Source organism: Macrobrachium rosenbergii, chromosome 27 (genome assembly GCF_040412425.1).
Source record: "Macrobrachium rosenbergii isolate ZJJX-2024 chromosome 27, ASM4041242v1, whole genome shotgun sequence".
Taxonomy (NCBI): Eukaryota; Metazoa; Arthropoda; class Malacostraca; order Decapoda; family Palaemonidae; genus Macrobrachium; species Macrobrachium rosenbergii.
In genome coordinates, this window is record NC_089767.1 from 22,399,509 (window position 1) to 22,414,508 (window position 15,000).

General features: G+C 37.0%; 1 protein-coding gene across 23 annotated transcripts in view; it reads left to right on the top strand.

Moving 5' to 3' along the window:
* Positions 1–15,000, top strand: part of Glut1 (Glucose transporter 1) — a 515,395-nt gene that overhangs the window by 141,000 nt on the left and 359,395 nt on the right. For 2 of the 23 annotated variants that reach the window (XM_067129134.1, XM_067129135.1), the window contains exon 1: positions 13,771–13,981. The exons of 16 other annotated variants lie outside the window; for them this stretch is intronic. The gene's annotated coding sequence lies outside the window, so the exon portion shown is untranslated. Of the gene's footprint in view, positions 1–5,277; positions 5,385–13,729; positions 13,982–15,000 lie in introns of those variants that run through there. 5 more of the 23 variants (XM_067129137.1, XM_067129141.1, XM_067129132.1 and 2 more) reach the window with 5 other exon arrangements.

Sequence of the window (15,000 nt, forward strand, 5' to 3'; positions counted from 1 at the left end):
GGGTTTGTTCCATATGAACAGGTTTCATCTACTGAATGGTAATAATAATAATACCTATTGGAGACAAGCTAGCCTTTGACTAGCCTAATTAGTTGAACAACTACTTCTTTCATCTCACTGACTAGGTTTAAAGTTTGGGACAAGTTTCCTCTTTTCGAGCCAAACAACTTTGTTTTAAACCTGAATTTTGCTTTTGACACAAGTGCAAGTGCATGAATTTTTCGTATGCGTTTTTACAGTCTTTGATTTCATACGCTTTTGTTGTTTCTGCATACAGACATACATTTATATATATATATATATATATATATATATATATATATATATATATATATATATGTGTGTGTGTGTGTGTGTGTGTGTGTGTGTGTGTGTATTGCATGTGAATGTGTGTATGTAGGTATGTAGGCATGCATATAAAATTCTTACTATAAGAATTCAAGCATAAAGAAGTGAATGCATCCCCAGAACGTTTGTTCTTTATGATACAATGAATCTCTCACTTTTCAAGTTATGGCGTTTAATCTAAGTGTAGAATGTGACAGCATGAAGTGGAATTTCGATAGAACACGATGTCAGGGGTTAATGGAAAAGAACCGTAAATATGATGGGAGATTTAGCTGCTGTTTTTGCAGCATGAAAATACTCATATTTCTTTAAACACATTATGGATTCCGGCAAAGACGAATGAGCACTTATGCTGAGTGTTTTCTATAATGCCTGAATGACAGAAGATTCAAGTCAAGATTTTTTTTAATGTGTTCTATAATGCTTGAATGACAGAAGATTTAAGTTAAGATTCCCCATGGGGAGGGGGATTGGTAGTGCCTTCAGTGCACCTCGCGCGGTAATCTGTAGGCATTGCTTGAGGTTTTGTAGCAGCGTCCCTTCGGCCCCTAGCTGAAATCGCTTTCATTCCTTTTACTGCACCTCCGTTCTTATTCTCTTTCTTCCGTCTTACTTTCCACCCTTTCCTAACAATTGATTCATAGTGCAACAAGGAGGTTTTCCTCCTGTTACACCTTTTGAACCTTTTACTCTCAATTTTCCTTCCAGCGCTGAATGGCCTCATAGGTCCCATAGCTTGGCCTGTGGCCTAAATTCTATATTCTCTACTAGAAAAATTGTGACAGTTGTTGGATCTATGTCCAGAATTCATCAAGCATACGTCAGGTAGATCGATCTGAAACAACAACGAATCACAACCGATACGTGAAAACGGACGCATTTTATTGGGGGAATCCGTTCATGAAGTTATTTCTGTGGAGAAATGTTCCCCCAGAACTTATCTGCGATAATTTGCAATCGCTGAAATATGTTAATCAGGAGAGTGTCCTCCGGAACTTTCTCTTCCTCGTAATCCCAGAGCGAGTTTCCTGCAACTTCGTGACAGCAGATATGCAAAACACGCAAAGCTCGATTAGTAATGAACAGGATCTGTTCGTGTAATATATTAAATTTCCGGTTGATTATTTGGGTAGAAAATATGTAACGACCCCTGGAAAAATAGGGTGAAAAAGATGAACTGAAATGTGATAATCGGACTAACCCACGATTCATTTCATTAATTTTGAACTGGGTATATTTAATAACTGGTAGCTAATTATACGTATTCCTTCCCAGAGGCAATGGAAATGTTACAGTAGACATTGGATGTGTACAGTACATTTCGTCAGACTGTACAGTAATGTATTGATGTTAATAATTATCAGATTGTCCTTTTTTTACTGCCCTAGTATCAATGATTTGATTATATATATATATATATATATATATATATATATATATATATATATATATATATATGTATGTATGTATGTATGTATGTATGTATGTATGTATGTATGTATCATATAAGTGTATGTGTCTTAGCATAGTAATGAATGTTATCTGCTTTTGTATGGGCTCTCCCCCTGTCTGGTATTAACGTTGCCTAGAATATTTTAAATCTATAAATCGTTTAATAGGTTGGGAGATGTGGCTAATGGTCCCCAGGACGATATACTGTTCCCTTCTGTGTTGGGATATTTTTTTTTACCTGGTTGTATAATGGAAGGCACAGCCCCTAGGTAATTAACAGGGTATTGGAAAACTATGTACATTAATGCAGTTCGCTCACGTGGTCACTGAGTTCCTTTACACGAAAAGTACGACCACCATAAGGTGACCCCGTATAAGCATAGTAATGAGCTTATTTACTAACGTGCCTTTCGCTGAAACCATTAACATGGTGCTGGAGAAGGCGTTAAGGTAAGATACTGAACCCCTGAACTCTCTCGATTCGCACTACAGAAACTGCCACTTTTGTCACGCAAGGAGGAATCTTCCTCCCCATAAATCATTTAGCAATTGAGTCCACCGCAAGTCCTATAGGTTATGCCCCGGCCCCTAAGCTCTTTGTTGGGTGAGTCGGTAGAGCTGCGGACTGGGACTCGCTGGGCCGGAGTTCGATTCCCCGGCCGGCTGATGAAGAGTTAGAGGAATTTATTCCTGGTGATAGAAATTCATTTCTCGCTATAATGTGGTTCGGATTCCACAATAAGCTGTAGGTCCCGTTGCTAAGTAACCAATTGGTTCTTAGCCACGTAAAATAAGTCTAATCCTTCGGGCCAGATCTAGGAGAGCTGTTAATCAGCTCAGTGGTCTGGTAAAAGTAAGGTATACTTAACTTTTTCCTTCGGCCCCTAGCTGCAACCCCTTTCGTTCCTTTTACTGTACCTCCTTTCATATTCTCTTTCTTCCATCTTACTTTCCACCCTCTCTTAACAATTGATTCATAGTGCAACCGCTAGGTTTTCCTCCTGTTACACCTTTCGAACTTTTTTACTGTCAATTTCCGTTTCTGCGCTGAGTGACCTCATTGGTCCCAGTGCTTGGCCTTTGGCCTAAAATATTCAATTCTATATCCTATTAGCTATATTAACGTGTAGGGTTAAGAGTGGAGTTGAAGAGTTTTCCGGGCATCCCCAAAAATGATTTCTGTGTTTGGTAAACTGAAGATACTTTCATCACTTTTAGCAATATTCAAGAGGTCTAGGTATATCTGCTTTCCATGAAGTCTGTGTTGTTGATTTCACTGTGGAAATAGCCATGGGTAAGCATAGTATTTTTCAAGGATTCATTCTTCAAGTTCAAAACTGAAGACAGAAAGCCCATAGAGAAAAACATCGACTTCCACACAGGTAATACTGAGACAGATTTAATTGTCAGTAACATCTGTTTGCATAAAACTATATGCTACGATGAATATTTATACATATGTAAGGACTCATAAAATAAAATTAAAAAAATGGGTAAACCGCCTATTTGAGCTTTTATCAGACTTGAACTCTGATAGATGCGATAGATGACTAAGGTACATAAATATTAGATACACGTAGGGGCTGATAATTTTAGAGGGATTATAAATAGTAATTTGCCTGCTGATCCCGCGGTAAATAGAGGTCAAGATGCTGATTGATTTGACCCTCATTAGCCTGCACCAGGGCTTTTCGAAGGGCGGCCTCGCTGAATCAGTTGTTGTAGGACAGGTAGTGACTTTTGGCTTCCGTTGTCCACCTGACAGGTTCATGATGCTGTTTTGACTGATGGTGATGGACGCCAGAACTTCCTCCCGTATGTACACAGTTTCTTTCGAAGGACAGACTTCTCACTCTGAGTAATGATATGAGTTGTTGGGGTACTGAGAATATTGTGCAATTAGAACCTCGAAAGTTCCAGCAAAAATGCTATGTATTACTACCTTAAAACAATTCACCTTGTGCTTATGTATTTCTCCTCTTTCTGCATTTCCTATTTTCTGCAATTTCTTTCAAATAGACACCATATTCTTTGGATGGAAGGGAAATAATGGAATGAAAAGAAGGTGGACATTAATCAAATGGAAAATATCAATTCATACTCTCTGTTTCGCAAGGAATGTGAACAGAATCATGGAAACCGTAATGAGAGAGAGAGAGAGAGAGAGAGAGAGAGAGAGAGAGAGAGAGAGAGAGAGAGAGAGAGAGAGAGAGAGAGAGAGAGAGAGAATTTCTTACCATGAAAATCATATTGCTTTGCCTGTGGACATAGTAGTTTGTATGTGCTAAATTAGGATGTAGTGGTTTTCACTTTCATCGTTTTCGTGGAAGGAGAATGAACAAACGAATTTTGACGCCCACCTCCTTGTGCTGTCATACTTACTGACCCCGTAGGGGGATGGTGCCGTCAGTGCACCTCACGGGGTGCACTGTAGGCATTACTAAAGGTTCTTTGCAGCCTCCCTTCGGCCCCTAGCTGCAACCCTTTTATTCCTGCTACTCTACTTCCATTCATAGCTTTCTTCCATCTTGCTATCCACCCTCTCCTAGCAAGTATTTCATAATGCAACAGCGAGGTTTTCCTCCAGTTACACCTTTCTAACCTACCTGCTCTCAATTTCCTTGTCAGCACTGAATGACCTCATAGGTCCCAGTGCTTGGCCTTTGGCCTAAACTCGATATTCCATTCCATTCCATTCATACTTACTGATCTGGCTCCTTTTCACGCAGTTTCTTGGCAGTATTCCAAGTGGTCATACATAAATCATGTGAACAGCGAATGCAGAGTAAGAACTTTCATACAGAAACTGAAAGGTACTGGTCAGAGCTGAGTTACCTTTGAAAATGTACAAGTGCCGGTATTGCTTTTTTTTTCTCTTGACTTTTTCCTGTTATTTTAAGTTGTCTGTATTTTGCTTTTACTTGAATTTCTTATACCTCCTAATTTGCTTAACTTTGCCCTATGCAGAATACTTCTTATGTGCCTAGATGCTGTGTCTGTAAAGTGCGGATGCATGTATATAGTATTTACAGTATATATTGACTTGCTAGTTGTCGATAAAAGTACCAATATTTTTGGTTAAAATAATGGTTAGAAAAATTTGTTTTCTTTGTTTTTGACCATAGATGCTGTGGCACCATCTTAAGGAAATCAGTAAATTAATAAACATATGTATTAACTTAGCAATTCTTTATGTTCTTATTTTATTTGTTTATTTATTTAATATATATATATATATATATATATATATATATATATATATATATATTTTTTTTTTTTTTTTTTTTTTTTTTTTTGCCAGCTCTCCTACAGGAAATTCCGGTCATGTCCCAATTCCGTACTGTTTTATTTTGGAATTCCATTTTGCCAATAAATATTATGTTGTGTTGTACATCTGGTCTAGATTTGCAGGAAGAATTGTTTTTAAATCTTGGGAAAGTGTTATCTTTTGATTATTATGCATCGCTAGTTGAAAACACTTCAGTGCTGTCATCAACTGCGTGTGCGTCTCACCTTTTGCGATGACAGTGTTTCTCAGTTGCAACGGCATTAAGAGAAACTAGCTCTAATTAGGTGCATGTGACGTGAGTAAACTGAGCCATTTTTATTGGCGGGTCTATTTTGCATCTGTGTAACCTTTATGTCATACACAGAAGTGTTCGTAAAACATTTTCAGGCGAAATGTTCCCAAATATATCACCGAGAAGCTTACCTAGACTGTTAAAGGGTAGGTATTGAGAACGAGTTTAAAATAGCCCTTTTCGTGGCAGAACTAATAGTTACCTCCAGGCAGGCTATTTCGCAGAGTTTTTTCTTTTTGAGTTACTGACTGTGGAAATTAACAGCTAATGATAATTTTGCTGAAGAGCATCGAAAGCAGTTAATACATCTTTCACCCTTGTAACCATCCAAGAACTGCCGAACAGGGGAAAAGCTGGGAATTTTTTTTTTTTCTTCAGGAATTTTTGTATATGATCCTGAATTTGACCTCAAATTTGATATAGATTGAACACTTTCAAGCAATTTTTTTACCAAATTATCATCATTGCCCAGACTTCATGGTTTCATGCACATAAATACTAACTACTCCAGACCCTCTTAAGTGTTCTTCATGTCTTTCAGTGAAGGCCGAACGTTCTAGGATTGCATTCCCAGCACTCGGTATGAGATGGCGAGGTTACAGTGAATCTTGATTATATGCAGTTCGTGTTTTGACGTCAATGCTCAAAAATACGCGATTCCTGAATAGAGGATTATCGTCATCTGCTTACCTACGAAATAAAGTATTGTCTAGAATTCGGGACTCCACCCCTCGTTCTCATAAATATATATATATATATATATATATATATATATATATATATATATATATATATATATATATATATATATATATATATATATGTATGTATGTATGTATATAATATGCACTGCTTTCATGAGCAGTGAGGGCACATGGTAATGCTCCCTTGGTCATGTATCGAGGTCAGGCTTTATACCCTTTGGCGCCTAGTGTAAAGAATATGATATCTAGAAAAAAATTCTCTAATTTACGCATCTCACTATCACCATGCACTAGGTTATCTTATCTTTTGCATCTGTGTTGGTCGTTGTCACTTACTGAATGCAAGTCTGTTAGCACTGACTAAATAAGTCCGGTGCAACATATAAGTACACTGAAGTGATTTGGGAGTTATCTGGCGACGCAACTTCCTGGGTCATTGACGTCGATGACTATTGTGAGGAAGGAAAAACTGAATAGTTATGATGTGCAACATATTTTATCCTTCCTCGACAAGGTCTCTTTTTTTTATTTAATGAACACCATATTCTTTGGAAGCTTGAATTTCAAGTCGATGGTCCGTGTGGGCATGTTCCTCATAGATAGGTTTCATCTTCTGAATAATAATAATAATAATAATAATAATAATAATAATAATAATAATAATAATAATAATAATAATAATATAATAATAATAATAATAATAATAATAATAATAATAATAATAATAATAATAATAATAATAATAATAATTTATTTTTACTTCCATTTCTCTCAAAGATCCAAGAAAACATCTTAGTCCTTGAGCGCTTTTGATTAGCTCTTACTCATCTACTAATTTGATTTTAATTTGGAGTAATGATCATTCCGTCTGCAATGAAAGCAGTTTACGATTTGATTACACGAACGGGTAAAATAGGACGCAACCGCTTGCATTTGAATTTCCAGAGCTCGCTTGAGCCTTTCCTTCAGCCTCTCTCTCTCTCTCTCTCTCTCTCTCTATATATACGAGTATATATATATATATATATATATATATATATATATATATATATATATATATACATATATTATATATGTGTGTATATATATATTTAAATGTATATATATAGATATCAGTAAATTATATATGTATATAATATATATACTTATATTCATATGTATATATGTGTGTGTATACACACATATACATATATGTAATTTCATTGTTGTCACTTTTAGAGTTCAGTCTGCATTCTCGTCCAACTTGAAGTTGTTCTCTGATGAGTGGCAAAGTTGTAATGAGTTATTTTGCGACACAGCTCAGGAAATGTAGTTTCTCTCTCTCTCTCTCTCTCTCTCTCTCTCTCTCTCTGTGTGTGTGTGTGTGTGTGTGTGTGTGTCCAAAGCTATGTGAGACTGGGATTCCCTGGTTACTTCACAGAGGAGACTGGACTCTGTCTTACCCAGGCCAGAGGTCCGTTGCATGGCAATTGCCTTAGCATTCACAGCGTCAACTGTACTCACTCCGTCTTGCAAGCATCTTAATAGGAATGCGTCATGCTTCCATGAATGTAACCGCAACCTAATTACTCCTGTGAACTAACCGAACCGTTCTTCACCACGCATTTTATCTTTCACGGTACACTTGGTAGAATTTATGGTACAATTTAAAAAAAATTGAAAAGAAAACTTTTGCTGCTCTTTTTCGTAATATGATCAGTTATTTTCTGCTCTTTTGAAGATTAGGCATTTTTTTTATCTTGCAAGTGAGCCTATTTTTTTCTGCTTTAACGTGAATGGGGTGTTTGGCAGAAGGACAAAGTTTACTTAAAATGCAGTAGCCACACACATATATATATGTATATATAAATTACACATATATATGTGTGTGTTTGTGTATGTATGTATGTATGTATGTATGTATGTATGTATGTATGTATGTATGTATGTATGTATGTATGTATTGATATGTGTGCAGTGTACAAGCGCTATTTCTTTCAATTGACAGCCTCCGAAACAAAAGTTTTTCACGAATAGTTGGTAAATTGGAGACATGCTTTGAGGGAGAGGATAATAAGTTTTCGCCCTAAAAGTCTCTGGATTGGGTTTATTTGATTCATGAAATTCAGGGCTTCAAGCCAAGCACTGAGGGGGTACTTTTGACCGTTCAGCGCTTGAGGTAGTGTTAAGTGGGAGATGGAGTGGTTGGACAGCAAAATCAAAGTAAGGAAGCGGGAAGGGGCGCTGCAAACAACCTCTAGTAATGCCTACATTGCACCACGTAAGGTGAACTGAGGGCACTATTCTCTCCTACACCCGTAAGGGTGTAGTGCCGTCGGTGCACCTCATGCGGTGCGCTATAGGCATTACTTAAGGCTCTTTGCAACTGCAACCCCTCTTTCCTTTTACTGTACCTCCGTTCATATTCTCTTTCTTCCATCTTACTTTCCACTCTCCCGTAACAATTGGTTCATAGTGTAACTGCAAGGTTTTCCCCTGTTACACCTTTCAAACCTTCTTTTCTCTCAATTTCCCTTTCAGCGCTGAATGACCTCATAGGTCCTAGTGTTTGGCGTTTGGCCTAAATTCTGTATTCTATTCTATTCTACTCTACTATCCCTCTACGGATGTCTTGATGTTTAGAGGATGTTAGAACTTCTTGATAAATACGCACGAAGCGGCAGTCAAACCGGAAGCACTTCTAGGTGCAGTTGAATGGTTATCCCGAAGAATGAACAGAAACATTCGCAGCTAATACTGTGGCATTTTCATCACATATTCTCCATTCTAAAAAAAATTCTATTGCCGCCTGATTCTCTTACCTATCAGCCAAAAATATTTCGGTTACACACATTTCGTTATGAATCATTCACTTCGACGCGACGTCTGCTATTTTTAAACCGAAAGAGCAGACCTTTCCGTTATCAACGCCAGAATAACTGTACCACATCACAAGTTTTTATTGGAATGCGCGGTTTCAGGACGATTGTCTGCAGGTTGGGAGAGGAGAGGGGGAGGGACGCTGGAAATGCAGCTGAAAGAAGGAAAAGGGGTCACTGCATGCATTGCAGGCGCACCGTGCATACAGCAAAGTGACGTAACCTTGACTAACCTTTGCTTCGCTACTCCCGGGCAACAGTCATTTAATGTTCCATTGAATGCTTTTAACCTGCTGGTTCTTCACACATTCTGCGTTCTCTTGTCGAGTTTATTTGGTAATTCTTTGCTCTCTGAACCAGTAATATAAATCGTTGGATTACTTGACGAAACTCCTGCTCTCTCTCTCTCTCTCTCTCTCTCTCTCTCTCTCTCTCTCTCTCTCTCTGCGTGTGTTTGCGTGAATTTTTGATACGTGTCCTTTCACGCACGAACAGGACGAAGTAATCAATTGAAATTTCTCCACACCGAAATCGGAACTGTTCTTTGATGTCTGTGAATGAAATTAAAGAATTTTGACCCTGTTCTAATGGCCTAGATCAGCCGGGCTGATCACGTGGTCCTTGCTGATCTTAACTAGAACAGTCATCACCCAACAAAAACTAGAAAGGAAGATGGTACGAGCATAATCGTCTAATGTGGCCTCAGAAGCATCGATGAAAGCGAGTGATGAATTGTTTTGTACATCCCCTTTAGTTTCGAAGAATCTCACCAGAGACCAGTTGTTCGACAGTAGTTTTATTGTTTCCGAACCTTTATGTTATAAAAACTTGACATTGCTTGACGACATCATCTGCGTTTCTGGGACGGTGGAAGAATGACGATCAAGGCCTGTATCACACATAAGCCCTATCTCGTCGATCAGAATGATCTCTGTAGCACAGTATGACTCATTAATACTAATGTTTGTTATCGAAAGGTCAATTCTGTCTACTTGCCTGTCTATTCATCAATACATTTTGCCACTCTCAGTTCTCCCACTTTCTGCTAGATTTAGCTACAGTTGCTATGTAAATGATTTGCGTGATTTTTTTCTCAAGGCTATTAAGACTCACCAGTGGGCTTGAACTGCCAGACGTATGATGCTACTCTATTATATATCAAGCAACTTGCCGTATCGTAGCTTAGCAGAAACCAAAATGTTCTAATGCTCAACTAATTATATAACGTGTATTTGACATTTCTATAGCTCTATGAAGCCAATAAGTTTCAAGATGTTTAATTATATATATATATATATATATATATATATATATATATATATATATATATATATATATATATAAATCATAAACAAGAGTCAACATCCGTTTGTGTAGTTAGACACAATAACTAAATCTCAGTTAGCCATTATATATATAATATATATACATAATATATATACAGTATATATATATTATGGCTAACTGAGATTTGGTTATTGTGTCTAACTGCATAAACGGATGTTGACTCTCGTTTATGATTTTAACGTTTCTTACAGTTCGCAACTCAAACCAGAAATTGCGGGTTTATCCTTTAATTTTTTTCCATAACTGACCCACACTCCCATTTCAGATAAAACGTCCTAGCTGTTTTTATATGGACCGGTAATGCATTTTCTCCATTTTATAAACATACACATAGGATCATATCAAGACGAACAATCACAAGCACAGACACAAACAAACATACATTCTTAACGGGAGGGGGCTGTATTGAGGAGAAAATGCTGTATATATGTGTGTGTGTCTTTATGTATGTATTTATACAGTCGTGGTATCAAATGTAGCAAATGCATGTTATTAATATATATATATATATATATATATATATATATATATATATATATATATATTAATAAATATTTAATGTATGCATATAGGTATATATGTATAATATATATATATATATATATATATATATATATATATATATATATATATATATATATATATATATATATATATATATATATCTATATATATATAAAAATTACCTGTAAATAAAACCTAATATAAAGTCATGAGAAGGCTCACTGTCGATTTTAAGTGACTTACAGGCTCTGGTTATCTTGTTTACAGCATGTTATCAGTGAGAAGTCGAGAAGAAACCATGGGTGTTGATTCCACTGGGAATTAATTAGCCCTGCGTTTTGTTCCCTTATGCCCTGGCAGACTCGCCTCTTCTCTTTTTATCTGGAGGGAATTGTGAAAGTCACTGGGTATATGAAATTGATGTAAACACCGCTATATTTTTTTTTTAGAATATATATTATTATGCTAGAATCAAAATGCATTTTGTAGAATTCAGTGTTTACAGAAATGGATTTGCATAAATGTTTTTGGTGCAATCATCTGCTTACCGTGTAAATCAGTGGTTTTCTTTAGACTGCTTTGTTCAGATGTGAACAACGCAACATATTTTTAAGAATATGTACTGATAAATTAGTTTCAAAATGCATTTTATAGATTTCAGTTTTACAGTTATGGATTTGCGTACATGTTTTTGGTACTGCAATCATGTGCTTGCCAATGTAAATCAGGTGTTTTGTCCATACATTTTTTCTTTTATGTTTTACTCGGTTTTCTTTGTTCTGTTGCAATGATATTTTGCAGAAAGTATCACATGCAACTGCAGATCCAGACCAGTGAATAGCAAAGCATTGTTTTTGTCCACTAGTCTAATGCTTTGTGTACTCGTGCAGAACGACGATAGCCAGTTTTCAAGTTTCAATAAACAAACAGGAGTACTGTTTGCCTACAGAGGAGTGCTTTTATCATGGTAGGTAGTCCGTTCTGGTAGCCTCCTCAATAAGGGGTTTTGTTTAAGGGTACTATTGTCAGCCAAGAATTGGAATACAAGTGCAAACATAAATTGCTCGGTTTGACACCCTGACACGGTGAGTTTTACACGGTTTGATTATTTTGTGGTGTTTTATTATGATGGCACTATTCATATCTTAGTTGTTTTTGTATTAATTATATTAGGTTGAGAAAATAGGAATACAGTGAAAATTAGCCGGCTTTTAATTAATGTATGCGGAATGAAAGGAATTACTTTTTTTTTATTATTATTACGTCGCATCACTTTTAACAAACTTCATTGTACATAGCACCTTCCCAGCACTCTCTACACTCCACATTGCATCTGCCAGCCTTCTCTAAGTCTCCACGGACCAATTACAGACTTTTGTTAACTTCTCAACTTTTCACCCAACTCTCTTGAAAAGCACTGGATATACACACTCTGCTCGGGGTTACAATAAGTAAAATAACTTTTAAAACATCAAGATTCTCACAACAGCGTGAAGTCTTCTACTCAAGGAATCTCACGTTGGTTCATTTCCAAGAATTTTGACAGGATTTAGCCTAAGCTCCTTCAGATAAGTACCTGTTTACGCTCACTTACATCCATCTTTAATTTCATGTCTCACTATTTAGTACCTACTATGTGTGTGTTTCCTCATGTGAAGAAGAGATGTATGTGTAGGAATTATGAAATTATATGAAAATCAACTACATCAGTCTTACCTCTTAGGATATGAAATCCTCGGCTAAGCTATGCGGCTGTAGACTAATGAGCTGGATTTTCTGTTGCTCTGCCCGTTTCAGTCTCCTGTGCGTAAAAATCACCGCTTAGTATGTTTACACATGTTGAAAAGTTCAGTAATGACTTCAACATATGTGTAATTATTGGTTCGCATAGCGTAAGCTACCTAGATTTATTTCATATGTGAAGAGATACATTATTTACTTTGGCAGATGCTTAATCCAACAATTAATCTCACATTTTATGTGTGACTTCATTTTTTAAGTAATGCCGTAGTTCGGGAGTAGATAGGAGGTTGAGGTTACAGTAATGAGGCTTTCTAGATAAAAAAAAAAAAAAAAAAGAAAGGACGGCCTCTTGGAAAATCTAATTTTTCATTCTGGCTGAAATGAACGCTTGAAAATATGACGAATTTTTGTTTATCGGCAATTGTTTGCCTTCGAGAAAGAAATTCGAGTAATTTTGGCTTGGGGTGCTTTGACAGATAGAGGCGAAATTTATATGATTAGAGTTTACAAGTTGCCACAATTCAAGTTCAGTGTTTCTTGTACTACAGGAAGCTCTATTTACTTAAATGCAACACTGTTTTCCAGATAGCTGATTTGAATCTACCTATCTTTGCTTGGATCAATATAACTTCCATTTAGTCATCTCCCGAACTGGGCTTAGGAGCACCTTTCGTCGTTGCTCTTGACAACTTTAAGACATTTAACATATATATTAAATCAGTGTGAGTCTGGAGAATGTTCATTAAAATAAAACGGCGTGAAGTGCTACTTGAAGAGCTAACGAGCCGAGTTCTGATTAAGACCGGGATTTATTAGAGTTAATATAAAAAGAAAGGTCGAAAAAGATCGCTCTGACTGGGCGTGGGAGCTATAGTCGAATCATCAGGGATTGGAGAACAATTTATTAACCTTGAAATATTAATTTCAGTATTACGTTAACCTTTTTTTGAATAAGGAACAGTATTTCGTGAAATAATCTGATGTTGTTTGAATGAATTCATATAGTGTGGTAAATGTTTAAATGTGGTCCAAAGTGAGAAGCGGTTTGTTGCAGGATACTGTACGGGAATGGGGGAGGGTTGGAGGAGGGAGGGAGAGAGGGAGGGAGGGATGGAGATAGGAGGTGCGAGTGGTCGGGATTGGGGGATTTTGGGGTGGGAGGAAATGCGATTGGAGGTGTTGCAGTACGACAGGTTGGGCAGCGGCATCTCACCAAGATTCAGTGGGTCAGGCAGTTGGTGGGCGGACTAACCCGTAAAAGTTGTGGTGCGATGAGTGTGAGTGCGTGAGTGTAGGTGGTAGCTATACAGTGTGTTTCTCTGTGGATATTTTACATTCCCTGCCTTTTAGTTCTTCGTCGTAAACACCGTGGTTTGTTTAGTTTCCGTTATCGACGTCATTGTGAGCAGCAGTTTTGGCGTGAACACTCCTCGAAAAACCTTAGGTGAGTCTCAGTTTGTCGTATTTTTTCTTTTTGCCTTTTAAATTCGATATGCTCATACGAGAAAGGCTGTGCAATGGCAGCACTGAAACCATCATTACAAAACTAGACCTACACAGGTACACACAATGTATTTGGTTCTGTAAGTGTGCTGGAGCATTAACGTTGACTAGGCCTATAATGATTTTTCTTGATTCCCCCAGAGATTGAGTAGATATGAATTAGTCCAACGTTGCCGAGAACAAATCAATGAATGAGCTAATTACACCCATGTTAATTTGTTATGTTAGGTAACAGCAGCAGAAGCTGCCAAAATTTAGAACGTAAAGTGGTTATGAACTGAAAGACCTTGAGTCTAACCAGTCCTTTCATAAGGTCAGCAACTAGGCCTAAGCACAGTCTTATTTCGAGGCCTAGAAAAAATAGGCCGAGTCTTTTCATTTCGTGCTTAGTTCAGATTATAGTACTACAAATGAATTATCAAGAGTAGGAGAGATGTATTAATTGATCAACATCACGTACTATGGATCGTTGTGTCAATGGGAATTGGTAACCAAATTTATAGTGAATTGATTATTAAATGCCAATAGTTCCGAAGTGGAGTACCATTTTAATGTGCGTGTAGGGGGGGAGTAGGGGGGCGGGGGAGGATTATAGCTTTGCATTTCTGTCGAGACTGGCTTCTCCGGCTCGGACGAAACGTTTATTCGTAGACTTGAATAGGTAGAAATGTCAAGTTTTATTTATATAGTAAATTATGATTTAATGATACGTTTAGTAAATTTCACGATGCTTGTTGGTTGACGAAGCATAACGTTCGACAAGATCTGTCGCATCAACAGAAGCCTCAGGATTTGAGTTTGTCGTCATTTTTCATTGTTCAGTAACCACATACCAATGCGCCTAAAGTTATATCATGAGGATTCAAGTATAGGCCTTTGCTTCAAAGGTTAATCGCAAGGTTTTCGTCTTTTCTTTCCTTCGTAAACATTATTTTTTGCTTATTTGTATTAATCAATAAT